The sequence below is a fragment of the Pseudophryne corroboree genome, chromosome 1 (assembly GCF_028390025.1).
Source record: "Pseudophryne corroboree isolate aPseCor3 chromosome 1, aPseCor3.hap2, whole genome shotgun sequence".
NCBI classification, from domain to species: Eukaryota; Metazoa; Chordata; class Amphibia; order Anura; family Myobatrachidae; genus Pseudophryne; species Pseudophryne corroboree.
This window is the reverse complement of record NC_086444.1, coordinates 951,803,701-951,817,927: the sequence shown is the minus strand read 5'-3', so window position 1 is coordinate 951,817,927 and position 14,227 is coordinate 951,803,701. Positions and strand designations below refer to the sequence as shown.

At 44.2% G+C, this 14,227-nt stretch overlaps 1 pseudogene; it reads right to left on the bottom strand.

The window, feature by feature from the left end:
• Positions 1-918: 918 nt before the first annotated feature.
• Positions 919-1,038, bottom strand: LOC134945803 (5S ribosomal RNA; annotated as a pseudogene).
• Between the last annotated feature and the right edge of the window lie 13,189 nt (positions 1,039-14,227).

Sequence of the window (14,227 nt, the reverse complement as noted above, 5' to 3'; positions counted from 1 at the left end):
GCAGAAGAGGATTTATTCAGTCCGTCAGTAGCAAAGTAATACAAACAGCGGCCTGCCAGCTGTTTCAACTACACTTTGGTAGTTTTCCTCAGGGGCTAATGCAACCCCTCACTAGGTGTCTGTTTTAAAGAAGAAAATTGCTTCAAAAAGCCTGTAGGCCACATCCCGTGGTCAGAGTCTGAGAGCCCAAGAAACACTCTCATTGGAAATTATTACTGACAGGTGGGCGGGCTGAGAATGTAAACAAATACTGCCCCCGGCTTGGACACCCTGTGGGAGTGTGCTGTAAGATTACTATGTGCACTGATATAATACACAGTATCAAACAACAGATACAATAGAATGGGGAGAAATGTCAGATGTCATAGAAAAATTAATAAACAGCCCTGCAATATATAGTCCAAAGCATAATGAAACAATCTGTAATTAAATAAATGCATCATCAGTATAAGACATCTGTTTTATCATGGGGGTCTCCCATACAGGTGCTGGCCCAAACCAGCCCTGCTTAGCTTCATCTTTCAAGCAGGAACTGTACATTCCCAACTCCCCAAAGGCTGTACCCAAAAGAAAACACAAACTGTCTGTATATACTGTATATAGATTATAAACAATTGAAAACTCTTAAGGCAATAATGGATAACCAGATTCTGGCTCTCCAACATCCGCACATGGCTTGAAAAAACATAATGCTATATCGACAATTGACTATGCATAATCACAGCAGTTGAAATCTCCTACAAGTCCTGGAGATAAGGTAAAGGCAAACAACAGACCGACTGAGTAACAAATCCATCTCACTGCTATACAGTAGATAATTAGGTGGTACTGCCAGAGGACCAATGTACGTGAAAGTGAAGTATAACCAAAACCCCACAGTGTCAAAACCTATGACAGAAGTCAAGCAACTAGGTCAATAATGTACAGCACCTGGTATTCCAAGGAGGTCTCCCATCCAAGTACTAGCCAGGCCCAACACTGCTTAGCTTCCAAGATCAGTCAGGTATTTGGCATTCCCAGTTTGGTATGGCTGTATAAAAATCCAGACATATGCTGGGGGCATTTTATTTATCAAGGTCAGACAGAGCAAGGAGACCTAAAAAAAAACCTTATACCCACCCGTAGAGGTGGGAGAAAGAGGAGGAAGAAGAAGGAACCAGAAAAACACATAAACACTGTTATATTCAACCTATCGGATCATATATTAACACAAGCTGAGCTCTCTCTTGAATAAAGGTCTCTCTGTTCTGACTCTGTCACAAAACAGTATTGATTGGCACGTTGACATGTATTGTCTTGGCAGACAATTAAGACTCAAGGAATTCTTCACCCAGCCCCATGCGGATGGAGAAGACTCACATTTGGATAATGCCCATACTCTTAAAAGACCAAGTAACTTTTATCCGCCGACCACGAATCCCTCCATCTTGACCTTTACTAGACTATTGAAAAGGGATACAGTGCCATTTGTGGAACAACAAAAAAATCTCCTATAATAACATTACCTTTCAGGAAAGGAGAGCAATCAGAAGATTACGAGATGACAACAATTTAGTCATCCGAGCAGCCGACAAGGGGGAGGAATTGTCCTGTTAAATTATGACTATTACAGAGAAGAAATCTATGGACAGCTTTCAGACACCAACTGCTACCAGAAACTGGACTATGATCCCACAGGAAACTACAAGAAGGAAATTGATGCTGCAAATGGATTAGGAATCCACAATCAGTACATACAGTAAGCAGCAGCACTGCAGACTTTCTGACTCAAACATTCCCCAAAACACCAATACTCTATACCCTACCAAAGGTACATAAATCATTGACATGCCACCTGGAAGGCCAATTATTTAGGCAAGAGGATCATTATGCCAACCCCTTTCCCAGTTGGTGGACTTCTGTTTACAACTATTGATGAGGAGATTTGATAGCTTCATTATGGATACAACAGATTTTTTGATCAAATTACAAGTTCATGACATCCCACAGGACTACCTACTGGTGACATTGGACGTATCAAGCCTTTATACAAACATCCCCCACATACAGGGCATACAGGCATACAGGAGTTTGTTGACCAACAATGAAAACTACTTTGGACCACCTGCAGAATACCTCACGCTGCTTATTAGTTTGATTCTCAACAAAAAATATTTTCTTTTTGAGAACAACTTTTTTCTTCAAAAACAGGGAACAGCAATGGGGTCTAACATGGCTCCCTCCTATGCCAATATCTTCATGGCTGAATATGAATGCATACACATCACTGGGAATCAACGGTTTGGCAAACACCTGCTTTTCTATGTAAGATACATAGACGATTTGTTCTATATTTGGCTGGGTGGAGAACAGAAGCTATTGGAGTTTATTGACCATCTGAATGGCATACCAGGATCTATCAGGTTCAGCCTCACTTTTAACAGATGTCACATTAATTTTTTGGATGTGTCCATTGACCTCATTGGAGATAAAATCACTACCTCTATTTATAGTACGGAATCTGACCGCAGTACCCTTTTGTTATCATCAAGTTTCCATCCAGCCCCACTTAAGAGAGGTTTACCATACTCACAGCTCATTAGAGTTCTATGCATCACCTCTGATCCGGCTCTACTACCTGAAGCACTGGAATCAATGAGTCAACGTTTTCTTGAGAGGGGTTACCCCAGCATTGAGATTTAGGACCTAATCGCAAGACCTTTTTGTGGTTATTGACTTCTCTAAGAGGCACTTGAAAACTAGGACCACTTGGCTATAAAAAAACTGGAGTCTTTTTTTGCACTGGATGATCGAATTGCCAATTTTTGATGGTGGATAACCACTTCCAGAATCCGCATGATTAGAAAAAATATACCATTAAATTCTGACTTGACTGCAACAGTAGATTTGTAGTATATGTTTTAATTTGTCCATGTAATCTACTCTACGTTGGCAAAACGAGCAGAATGCTTAAAAAAAGACTGAGCCAACATCGCTCGTTAATTAAGAAAAGTCTCAATGTCAACACCGAACTAAGAGAACTTAGTAATTTACCGGTGGCGAGGCAATTTAGAGCTGCCAAACATACGCTCAATCAATTAAAGTGTTACATCATAGACCATATCCCTCCACTGCAAAGGGGAGGGGACAGAAACAAGATCCTGATACAAAGAGAGCTACAATGGATCCATAGACTTAAGAGTTTGTCCCCCATGGGCCTGAATGAGGATTTCCATTTGGGATGCTGTTTGTAGATATATGATTAACAAGGATGTTGTGATAGTTTGCACTGCCGTGTGCTATATGGTCTGTTTGGCATTGTTTCTGCTATATGGGCACCGCCGAGTGCCTAGGTTCCTTTATGTATGCCGCTGTGTGCCTTAGTCGGATATGATGTGGACTATATTGGGCCTATGTACAGTCAGCATATTTCTGGATTTTTATACAGCCATACCACACTGGGAATGCCCAATACCCGTCCGATCTTGGGCCCGGCTAGTACTTGGATGGGAGAACTCCTTGGAATACCAGGTGCTGTACATTATTGATCTAGTTGCTTGACTTCTGTCATAGGTTTCGACACTGTGGGGTTTTGGTTATACTTCACTTTCACGTACATTGGTCCTCTGGCAGTACCACCTAATTATCTACTATATGACAGTGAGATGGATTTGTTACTCAGTCGGTCTGTTGTTTGCCTTTACCTTATCTCCAGGACTTGTAGGAGATTTCAACTGCTGTGATTATGTATAGTCAATTGTCGATATAGCATTATGTTTTTTCAAGCCATGTGCGGATGTTGGAGAGCCAGAACCCGGTTTTCCATTATTGCCTTAAGAATTTTCAATTGTTTATAATCTATATACAGCCAGTTTGTGTTTTCTCTCAGATACAGCCTTTAGTGAGTTGGGAATGTACAGTTCCTGCTTGAATGATGAAGCTAAGCAGGGCTGGTTTGGGCCAGCACCTGTATGGGAGACCCCCATGATAAAACAGATGTCTTATACTGATGATGCATTTATTTAATTACAGATTGTTTCATTATGCTTTGGACTATACATTGCAGTGCTGTTTATGAATTTGTCTATGACATCTGACATTTCTCCCCATTCTGTTGTATCTGTTGTTTGATATCACTCTGCATCCAGTAATTTAAAAGGTCTGTCCCACGTGTTGGCTCATGCAGGATTCACTTCACGAACCCTTATGGTATTTTCTTCTATTTGATGTGGTGGTGTTTCTTTCATTTGTTGGTTTTCTGCGGGCTGCATTGATTCTTTCTCAATTGTCCACACTGTAGCACATACACCCGCAAGTACACATATTATCTAATACACAGCAGAGCGCTGACACTGTGTATTATATCAGTGCACATAGTAATCTTACAGCACACTCCCACAGGGTGTCCAAGCTGGGGGCGGTATTTGTTTACATTCTCAGCCCCGCCCACCTGTCAGTAATAAATTCCAATGAGAGTGTTTCTTGGTCTCTCAGACTCTGACCACGGGGTGTGGCCTACAGGATTTTTAGAGCAATTTTCTCCTTTAAAACAGACACCTAGTGAGGGGTTGCATTATCCCCTGAGGAAAACTACCAGAGTGTGGTTGAAATGGCTGTCGGGCCGCTGTTTGTATTACTTTGCTACTGATGGACTCAAATCCTCTTTTGCAAAAATGTGAGTGCTAATCCTGCATCTTATCAAAACTACATTGGAAAGTGAGAGTCATTATATATAGTGCAGTGTTTTCCACCTAGGTGGAAATGATAGCACTCTCCAGATTTTTTCAGAAAATTCAAAAACAAGCGAATTTTAATATCGTAGTAGTTTAAACAGTTCCAAATAAACTTTTGTGAAATGCTCACAGAAAAGATGCTCACCAACGTTTCGATCCCATTTTCGGACCTTTTTCAAGGTAATAGCTGGTTAAAACAAAGTAATATTAGTCAGCAATAGCAGCAATCCATAACTAGGAACCGGAGACCTGAATGCTGCCTCCCAGGCCCCTATTAAATACATGTGTGCATCAAAATAGGCGCCAAAGACGGCCCTCCAATCGCGGTGCATGCGTTCCAAGGCTGGAATGCATGCGTCACTTCCGATTACTACCGGAAGTGTCTGCGGGACCAAATAGGGCCTGAGCCTAAAGGATCGTCGTCACAAATATGCAAACACCGCATTTGCTACTGAAGCAGGGGCTAGAGCGGTGTGGCGCGCACACCTTACTGACCTGGTTTACAGGTGTTTGTGTTCCGCTCACATTACCGCGTGTGACACTTCCGGACAGCCGGAATATCACCAATATCACTTGCGAACCCCTCCATGACTCAGGACCGGATGGTTTTCGCGACAACTTATGATAATTATTCGAACAAAATCGGTAGTGCTCTTCGGAAACGTTGGCCTATCATTACTTCTGATACCCAACTCAAGTTAAAAAACACTCGTTCTCCCATGATGGCTTACCGTAAAGCCCCTAACCTCAAACAACTCTTACTTAGACCTACGGACTGTCCAAGCAAGCCTAGTACAACTACATGATTACATGAGAGGAAACCTGGTTGTTTCAAATGTACTGGTTGCACCACCTGTCGAAGCATGTTGACAGGTCCCACATTCCCACATCCACATTCTGAATGTCCCATTAGCATTAGATTTAGATTGCATTGCACTATGGAATTTGTTATTTACATTCTCATTTGCCCGTGTGGACTCTATTATGTGGGCATGACAACAAGGCGCTTCAGGGACAGGATGGCGAAACATTAAACCTCTATACATCAGCGGAACAACCTGTGCCAAGATATTTCCTGTCCCAACAGCACAAGTGTCTAACCTCCGTTGTAAACTGATTGACTGGATTCCCCCACAATCTTGTGGTGGTGATCGTGCTTTGGTGCTACGGAAGGAGAGCTATTGGATCCATCGGCTTGACACCATTGCCCCTAGGGGCATGAATGAGAATAACCCATTATGGATCTTTCTTAAATAATATCATGTGTATCCGCCATTACAGTTTAGTATCTTGCATTATATACTTTAACTACTTATCATTGAACTTCCTTTCCTAGGTGTATATCCTTACAGTTAGCTTTGTTTCTGTCTATTTATTATTTATTCATTTTCTATTTTCTGAGTATATTTGGAACACCACATGGACCCTTTATTTGTTTTGGTGCTTAGGTACGCCGTCTGTCTTCCCACTTGTCCAAAGTCTATCTTGTGGCATTATATTTAATTGATCTCTATGTTCTATAAGCATGCTGTTTTCGATTACCATTCTATTTCTTTTTTAACCATATGCAGGTTACTGTAACATCTGGTGGTTGATCTGTGCTTAGACATTTATTATGTATACTCCACACCCAGACTCTTATTATACCACATATATGTGTTTTCATTTGGGGTTGTTTTCCCCTAGGATGTTGTTTATTACTGTTATGACTTTGTGCGCTTCATATTTTAATGACATGGACAGCCCCGCAAGCTACATAGGCATAACCCTAGCCTATTTATATCTTTATGTTTACCTATTGTCACCAGTGTCAACATTAGCCCTGAGAGGTGTGTGCCTGCTGTGTCTCTATGGCAACCTAACAATTTCTCGCTTGCCCAGAAGTGACGTCATCGGCAGTGTATATGCGTCCCCATGACAACCCAGTAGTCCCTCCAGCTGTCCGGAAGTGTCACACGCGGTAATGTGAGCGGAACACAAAGACCTGAAAACCAGGTCAGTATGGTGCTCGCGCCACACTGCTCTAGCCCCTGCTTTAGTAGCAAATGCGGTGTTTGCATATTTGACATGACGATCCTTTAGGCTCAGGCCCTGTTCGGTCCAGTGGACACTTCCGGTAGTAACCGGAAGTGATGCATGCATTCCAGCCTTGGAACGCATGCACCGCGATTGGAGGGCCGTCTTTAGCGCCTATTTTGATGCACACAGGTATTTAATAGGGGCCTGGGAGGCAGCATTCAGGTCTCCGGTTCCTAGTTATGGATTTCTGCTATTGCTGACTAATGTTACTTTGTTTTGACCAGCTTTTACCTTGAAAAAGGTCCAAAAAGGAGATCGAACCGTTGGTGAGCATCTTTTTTGTGAGCACTTCACAAAAGTTTATTTGAAACTGTTTAAACTACTACGATATTAAAATTTGCTTGTTTTTGAAACTTCTGAAAAAGTCTGGAGAGTGCTATCATTTCCACCTAGGTGGAAACACTGCACTGTACTATGGGTCCTGCCCCACGGTGGGATGGACTTTGAATTGGCACCCCAGCTGTTGTACAGGTGGGTGAGAGTGTGGGATACCCTGTGTGTGTATATATATATATATATATATATATATATATACACTGCTCAAAACAATAAAGGGAACACTAAAATAGCACATCCTAGATCTGATTGAATGAAATATTCTTATTAAATACTTTGTTCTTTACATAGTTGAATGTGCTGACAACAAAATCACACCAAAATTATCAATGGAAATCAAATTTATTAACCCATGGTGGTCTGGATTTGGAGTCACCCTCAAAATGAAAGTGGAAAAACACACTACATGCTGATTCAATTTTGATGTAATGTCCTTAAAACAAGTCAAAATGAGGCTCAGTAGTGTGTGTGGCCTCCACGTGCCTGTATGACCTCCCTACAACCCACACACGTGGCTCAGGTAGTGCAGCTCATCTGGGATGGCACATCAATGCGAGCTGTGGCAAGAAGATTTGCTGTGTCTGTCAGAGTAGTGTCCAGAGCATGGAGGCGCTACCAGGAGACAGGCCAGTACATCAGAAGACGTGGAGGAGGCAGTAGGAGGGCAACAACCCAGCAGCAAGACCGCTACCTCAGCCTTTGTGCAAGGAGGAACAGGAGGAGCACTGCCAGAGCCCTGCAAAATTACCTCCAGCAAGTCACAAATGTGCATGTGTCTACTCAAACGATCAGAAACAGACTCCATGAGGGTGGTATGAGGGCCCGACGTCCACAGGTGGGGGTTGTGCTTACAGCCCAACACCGTGCAGGACGTTTGGCATTTGACAGAGAACACCAAGATTGGCAAATTCGCCACTGGCGCCCTGTGCTCTTCACAGATGAAAGCAGGTTCTCGCTGAGCACATGTGACAGACGTGACAGAGTCTGGAGACGCCAAGGGGAACGTTCTGCTGCCTGCAACATCCTCCAGCATGACCGGTTTGGCAGTGGGTCAGTAATGGTGTGGGGTGGCATTTCTTTGGGGGGCCGCACAGCCCTCCATGTGCTCACCAGAGGTAGCCTGACTACCATTAGGTACCGAGATGAGATCCTCAGACCCCTTGTGAGACCATATGCTGGTGCGGTTGGCCCTGGGTTCCTCCTAATGCAAGACAATGCTAGACCTCATGTGGCTGGAGTGTGTCAGCAGTTCCTGCAAGACGAAGGCATTGATGCTATGGACTGGCCCGCCCGTTCCCCAGACCTGAATCCAATTGAGCACATCTGGGACATCATGTCTCGCTCCATCCACCAACGCTATGTTGCACCACAGACTGTCCAGGAGTTGGCGGATGCTTTAGTCCAGGTCTGGGAGGAGATCCCTCAGGAGACCATCCGCTACCTCATCAGGAGCATGCCCAGGCATTGTAGGGAGGTCATTCAGGCACGTGGCGGCCGCACACACTACTGAGCCTCATTTTGACTTGTTTTAAGGACATTACATCAAAGTTGGATCAGCCTGTAGTGTGTTTTTCCACTTTAATTTTGAGGGTCACTCCAAATCCAGACCTCCATGGGTTAATAAATTTGATTTCCATTGATAATTTTTGTGTGATTTTGTTGTCAGCACATTCAACTATGTAAAGAACAAAGTATTTAATAAGAATATTTCATTCATTCAGCTCTAGGCAGTGTATATATATATATATATATGCACGCAAGAAGGCTGGCACTCATGGAGACTTTTAAACAAGACAAAGATGCAGTAGCTTAAGTCAACGTTTCAGGGCTGTGCCCTTTTATCAAGACCAACTGTACATACAAAATACACAGACATTTATACATTACCAGTGACACCTCATGTGCAGACGACCGCCGCTCTCCGGGAGACCCGCTGACGTCATGGGCGCGCGCTGGCGTCTCCAGGGGGCGTGGTGTAAACGCAGTGTAAACCATCACCATGGGAACCAGTGTACGGATGCTGGAGTAGGACAAAAAGGAACAGCCTAAAATGAATGGGGAGCACAGCATTATACATAGCTAAACGGCCAGTGTTAGACATAGCTACATAATGGCATTATTTAAAGAAAGCTAAAGAGAGAGTTTTGCAACAGGACCGCACGAACCTTCTCCTTAATACTACTAAAAGGCATCAACAGGATCGGATCGCCTGGCTGCAGGATTTCTCTACCATCAGCACCACAGCTATGAAAACAGCCAAACGTCTATGGCCTATCATCGCACAAGACAAGCATCTGCCTAGATTCACCAAATCCTCGATCCTACCCTCATTTCGTAGAGGTAAAAACATTAAAGACATTGTGGTCCACAATGACATTACAAAGATGAAACCTGCAGCACCAACTCACTTTCTCTCTCGCAAAGCAGGGAATTATAAGTGCCTAGGCTGCACCACCTGCAGCAGCTTGGAGACTGGTGACTCCTTTTACCACCCCAGATCAGGCAAAAGGTTTAGCATCACCCAACCTTTCACTTGCTCCAGCCGATACGTAATATACTACATCAAATGTCCGTGTGGGCTCCTATACATAGGGAAGACCATACGACAATTCAAGGAACGTATCGCCTTACATCGCTCCAGTATACGGGCCGCTTTGGAAGGACGCGGGTCTGACCAACCCGTCGCCCGTCATTTCAAAGAACTGCAACACAATCTGGCCTCCATCCGATACAAAATAATCGATGGAGTCCCTGAGAATTCCAGGGGTGGTAATCGTGGTCGACGCTTACTACAAAAGGAATCCCGCTGGATCCATACCCTTCAAACGGTCAAACCGTTTGGACTTAATGACATCTTGTCCTATACTTGTTTCCTATAAAACTGATTGTACATTTGTGTTGTAATAGTCCTTTCTGCATAGCCGTTCCTTATCAACCCCTATATAATTAGACATGTATTGATAGCTTTTGCCCAATGCGTTTTTATGTGACCATATAGGATCACATTTATCACACCAGAGTCTGCGCTATGAATATGTATAATGCCAAACACTTTAATGCTTGTGTCTTATTCCCCTGGTCTCAGTCACTTATCTAGCCTCTTATGTAGCTATGTCTAACACTGGCCGTTTAGCTATGTATAATGCTGTGCTCCCCATTCATTTTAGGCTGTTCCTTTTTGTCCTACTCCAGCATCCGTACACTGGTTCCCATGGTGATGGTTTACACTGCGTTTACACCACGCCCCCTGGAGACGCCGGGTCGCCGGCGCGCGCCCATGACGTCAGCGGGTCTCCCGGAGAGCGGCGGTCGTCTGCACATGAGGTGTCACTGGTAATGTATAAATGTCTGTGTATTTTGTATGTACAGTTGGTCTTGATAAAAGGGCACAGCCCTGAAACGTTGACTTAAGCTACTGCATCTTTGTCTTGTTTAAAAGTCTCCATGAGTGCCAGCCTTCTTGTGTGCATATTCTTCAGCTGTGACTGACGCAGGGCACCGGAGCAAGCTGTATTTCTTGTTACTTGGGAGTGCCATTCCGTGCTGTTTACTATATATATATATATATATATATATATATATATATATATATATATATATATACACACATATATATACACACACACTGTATGCATGTATGTATGTATGTATGTGTATGTATATATATATATATATATGTGTGTGTATGCATATGCATATACTATATATATATATATATATATATATAATTCATAAATTATATGTGTGTGTGTCTTGAGAAAGGTTGATGGGGGGCCCCAGGGAAATACATGTACCGGCCCCCAAAAATTTCTGTTGCCGGCCCTGTTTAGGAGTTACCATTGGAGACTGATGGAACAACTGTATTTTAATATCCTATTGATATCTGTTTTTTTATATTTATTTTCATCAGTCTGTGCTAGTGCTATCACTAGACCAACCATGGTAACATGCTGTTGTCAGCCATTGTGTTTTATTCCCTTTTCATAGTAACTATAGTGCGCGACTACGCACCAAAACCCTGGATATCCTTATCCATTAGGAATTTATCTAACCCATTCTTAAAGGTGTTGACTGAGTCCGCCATTACAACTCCCTCAGGCAGGGAATTCCAAACATTTATTGTCCTTACTGTGAAAAAACCTTTACGCCGCATTGTGCGGAACATCCTCTCTAATTAAGTGAGTGTCCACATGTCCTCTGTGCTGATCTTACCGAAGACAGGTCCTGCGCAAGCTCTATGTATTGTCCCCTTATATATTTGTAGATGTTGATCATGTCCCCTCTTAGGGGTATATTTACTAAGGTCCCGATTTTGACCGAGGTGCCGTTTTTTCATCAAAGTGTCATCTCGGTAATTTACTAAGCAAAAATCACGGCAGTGATGAGGGCATTCGTAATATTTTGGAAGTCCTAGGAAAAAATCACGAATCAATACACCATCGGTCAAATACGCCTGCAATTTGCTAGAAATCGGGAATTTACTAAAAAGTGCAAAACACAAACACTGCCGACAATAGCCAAACACTGCCGTGATAAAATACAAATCGTGAAAAAGTGCTAAAAAAAACCAGACCTGCTTTTTTATCCCGTGTTTGTATAGGCATGCACGGATCCATGAGATCCGTGCATGTTTTTCAGTGGGAAGGGGGGGGAAATGTTATAAATTTTCAGAAAAAAAATTGCGTGGGGTCCCCCCTCCTAAGGCAAACCAGCCTCGGGCTCTTTGAGCTGATCCTGGTTGCAGAAATATGGGGAAAAAATGGACAGGGGTTCCCCCATATTTAAACAACCAGCATCGGGCTCTGCGCCTGGTCCTGGTTCCAAAAATACGGGGAACAAAAAGAGTAGGGGTCCCCTGTATTTTTGAAACCAGCACCTGGCTCCACTAGCTGGACAGATAATGCCACAGCCGGGGGTCACTTTTATACAGTGCCTTGCGGCCGTGGCATCAAATATCCAACTAGTCACCCCTGGCCGGGGTACCCTGGGGGAGTGGGGACCCCTTCAATCAAGGGGTCCCCCCCCCAGCCACCCAAGGGCCAGGGGTGAAGCCCGAGGCTGTCCCCCCCATCCAATAGGCTGCGGATGGGGGGCTGATAGCCTTTGTGAAAAGTGATTGATATTGTTTTTAGTAGCAGTACTACAAGGCCCAGCAAGCCTCCCCCGCAAGCTGGTACTTGGAGAACCACAAGTACCAGCATGCGGCGGAAAAATGGGCCCGCTGGTACCTGTAGTACTACTACTAAAAAAATACCCCAATAAAGACAACACACACACACCTTGAAAGTATAACTTTAATACATCCATCCACACCTCCATATACACATACTTACCTTATGTTCCCACGCAGGTCGGTCCTCTTCTCCAGTAGAATCCATGGTGTACCTGTAGAAAAAATTATACTCACATAATCCAGTGTTTTCGGCTCCTCGGTAAATCCTTTTGTAATCCACGTACTTGAAAAAATAAAAAAACGGATACCCGACCACGAACTGAAAGGGGACCCATGTTTTCACATGGGCCCCCTTTCCCCGAATGCCAGAAACCCCCTCTGACTTATGTCTGAGTGGGTTTCTTCAGCCAATCAGGGAGCGCCACGTTGTGGCACCCTCCTGATCGGCTGTGTGCTCCTGTACTGTCTGACAGGCGGCACACGGCAGTGTTACAATGTAGCGCCTATGCGCTCCATTGTAACCAATGGTGGGAACTTTCAGGTCAGCGGTGAGGTCACTTTCGGTCAACCGCTGACCTGAAAGTTCCCACCATTGGTTACAATGGAGCGCATAGGCGCTACATTGTAACACTGCCGTGTGCCGCCTGTCAGACAGTACAGGAGCACACAGCCGATCAGGAGGGTGCCAAACGTGGCGCTCCCTGATTGGCTGATGGAACCTTCTTGGACTTAAGTCAGAGGGGGTTCCTGGCATTCGGGGAAAGGGGGCCCATGTGAAAACATGGGTCCCCTTTCAGTGCGAGGTCGGGTGTCCCGTTTTTTTATTTTTACAAGTACGTGGATTACAAAAGGATTTACAGAGGAGCCTAAAACACTGGATTATGTGAGTATAATTTTTTCAACAGGTACACCATGGATTCTACTGGAGAAGAGGACCGACCTGCGTGGGAACATAAGGTAAGTATGTGTATATGGAGGTGTGGATGGATGTATTAAAGTTATACTTTCAAGGTGTGTGTGTGTTGTCTTTATTGGGGTATTTTTTTAGTAGTAGTACTACAGGTACCAGCGGGCCCATTTTTCCGCCGCATGCTGGTACTTGTGGTTCTCCAAGTACCAGCTTGCGGGGGAGGCTTGCTGGGCCTTGTAGTACTGCTACTAAAAACAATATCAATCACTTTTCACAAAGGCTATCAGCCCCCCATCCGCAGCCTATTGGATGGGGGGGACAGCCTCGGGCTTCACCCCTGGCCCTTGGGTGGCTGGGGGGGGGACCCCTTGATTGAAGGGGTCCCCACTCCCCCAGGGTACCCCGGCCAGGGGTGACTAGTTGGATATTTGATGCCACGGCCGCAAGGCACTGTATAAAAGTGACCCCCGGCTGTGGCATTATCTGTCCAGCTAGTGGAGCCCGGTGCTGGTTTCAAAAATACGGGGGACCCCTACTCTTTTTGTTCCCCGTATTTTTGGAACCAGGACCAGGCGCAGAGCCCGATGCTGGTTGTTTAAATATGGGGGAACCCCTGTCCATTTTTTCCCAATATTTCTGCAACCAGGATCGGCTCAAAGAGCCCGAGGCTGGTTTGCCTTAGGAGGGGGGACCCCACGCAATTTTTTTTTTACATTTAAACATTTTTTTTTTTTAACAAAGTGCACAATGAAGCCCAGCGCGGATCTCTCAGATCCGGCCGAGATTCATTGTATTAAAGTCGGCAGTGTTTTACAAGCCACTCACGTAAAACACTGCCAAAAAAAAACGAATGACATCGACATCGGAAAACCCGAAAATGCAGAATACGGCAGCTTAGTAAATTAGTCGTAATCAATTCAAAAAGTTGCATATTTACACTTTCGATGTCATTCGTGATTGAACTTTGACCTCAAACGGGAAAATACGATTCTTAGTAAATTTACCCATTAGTCTCCT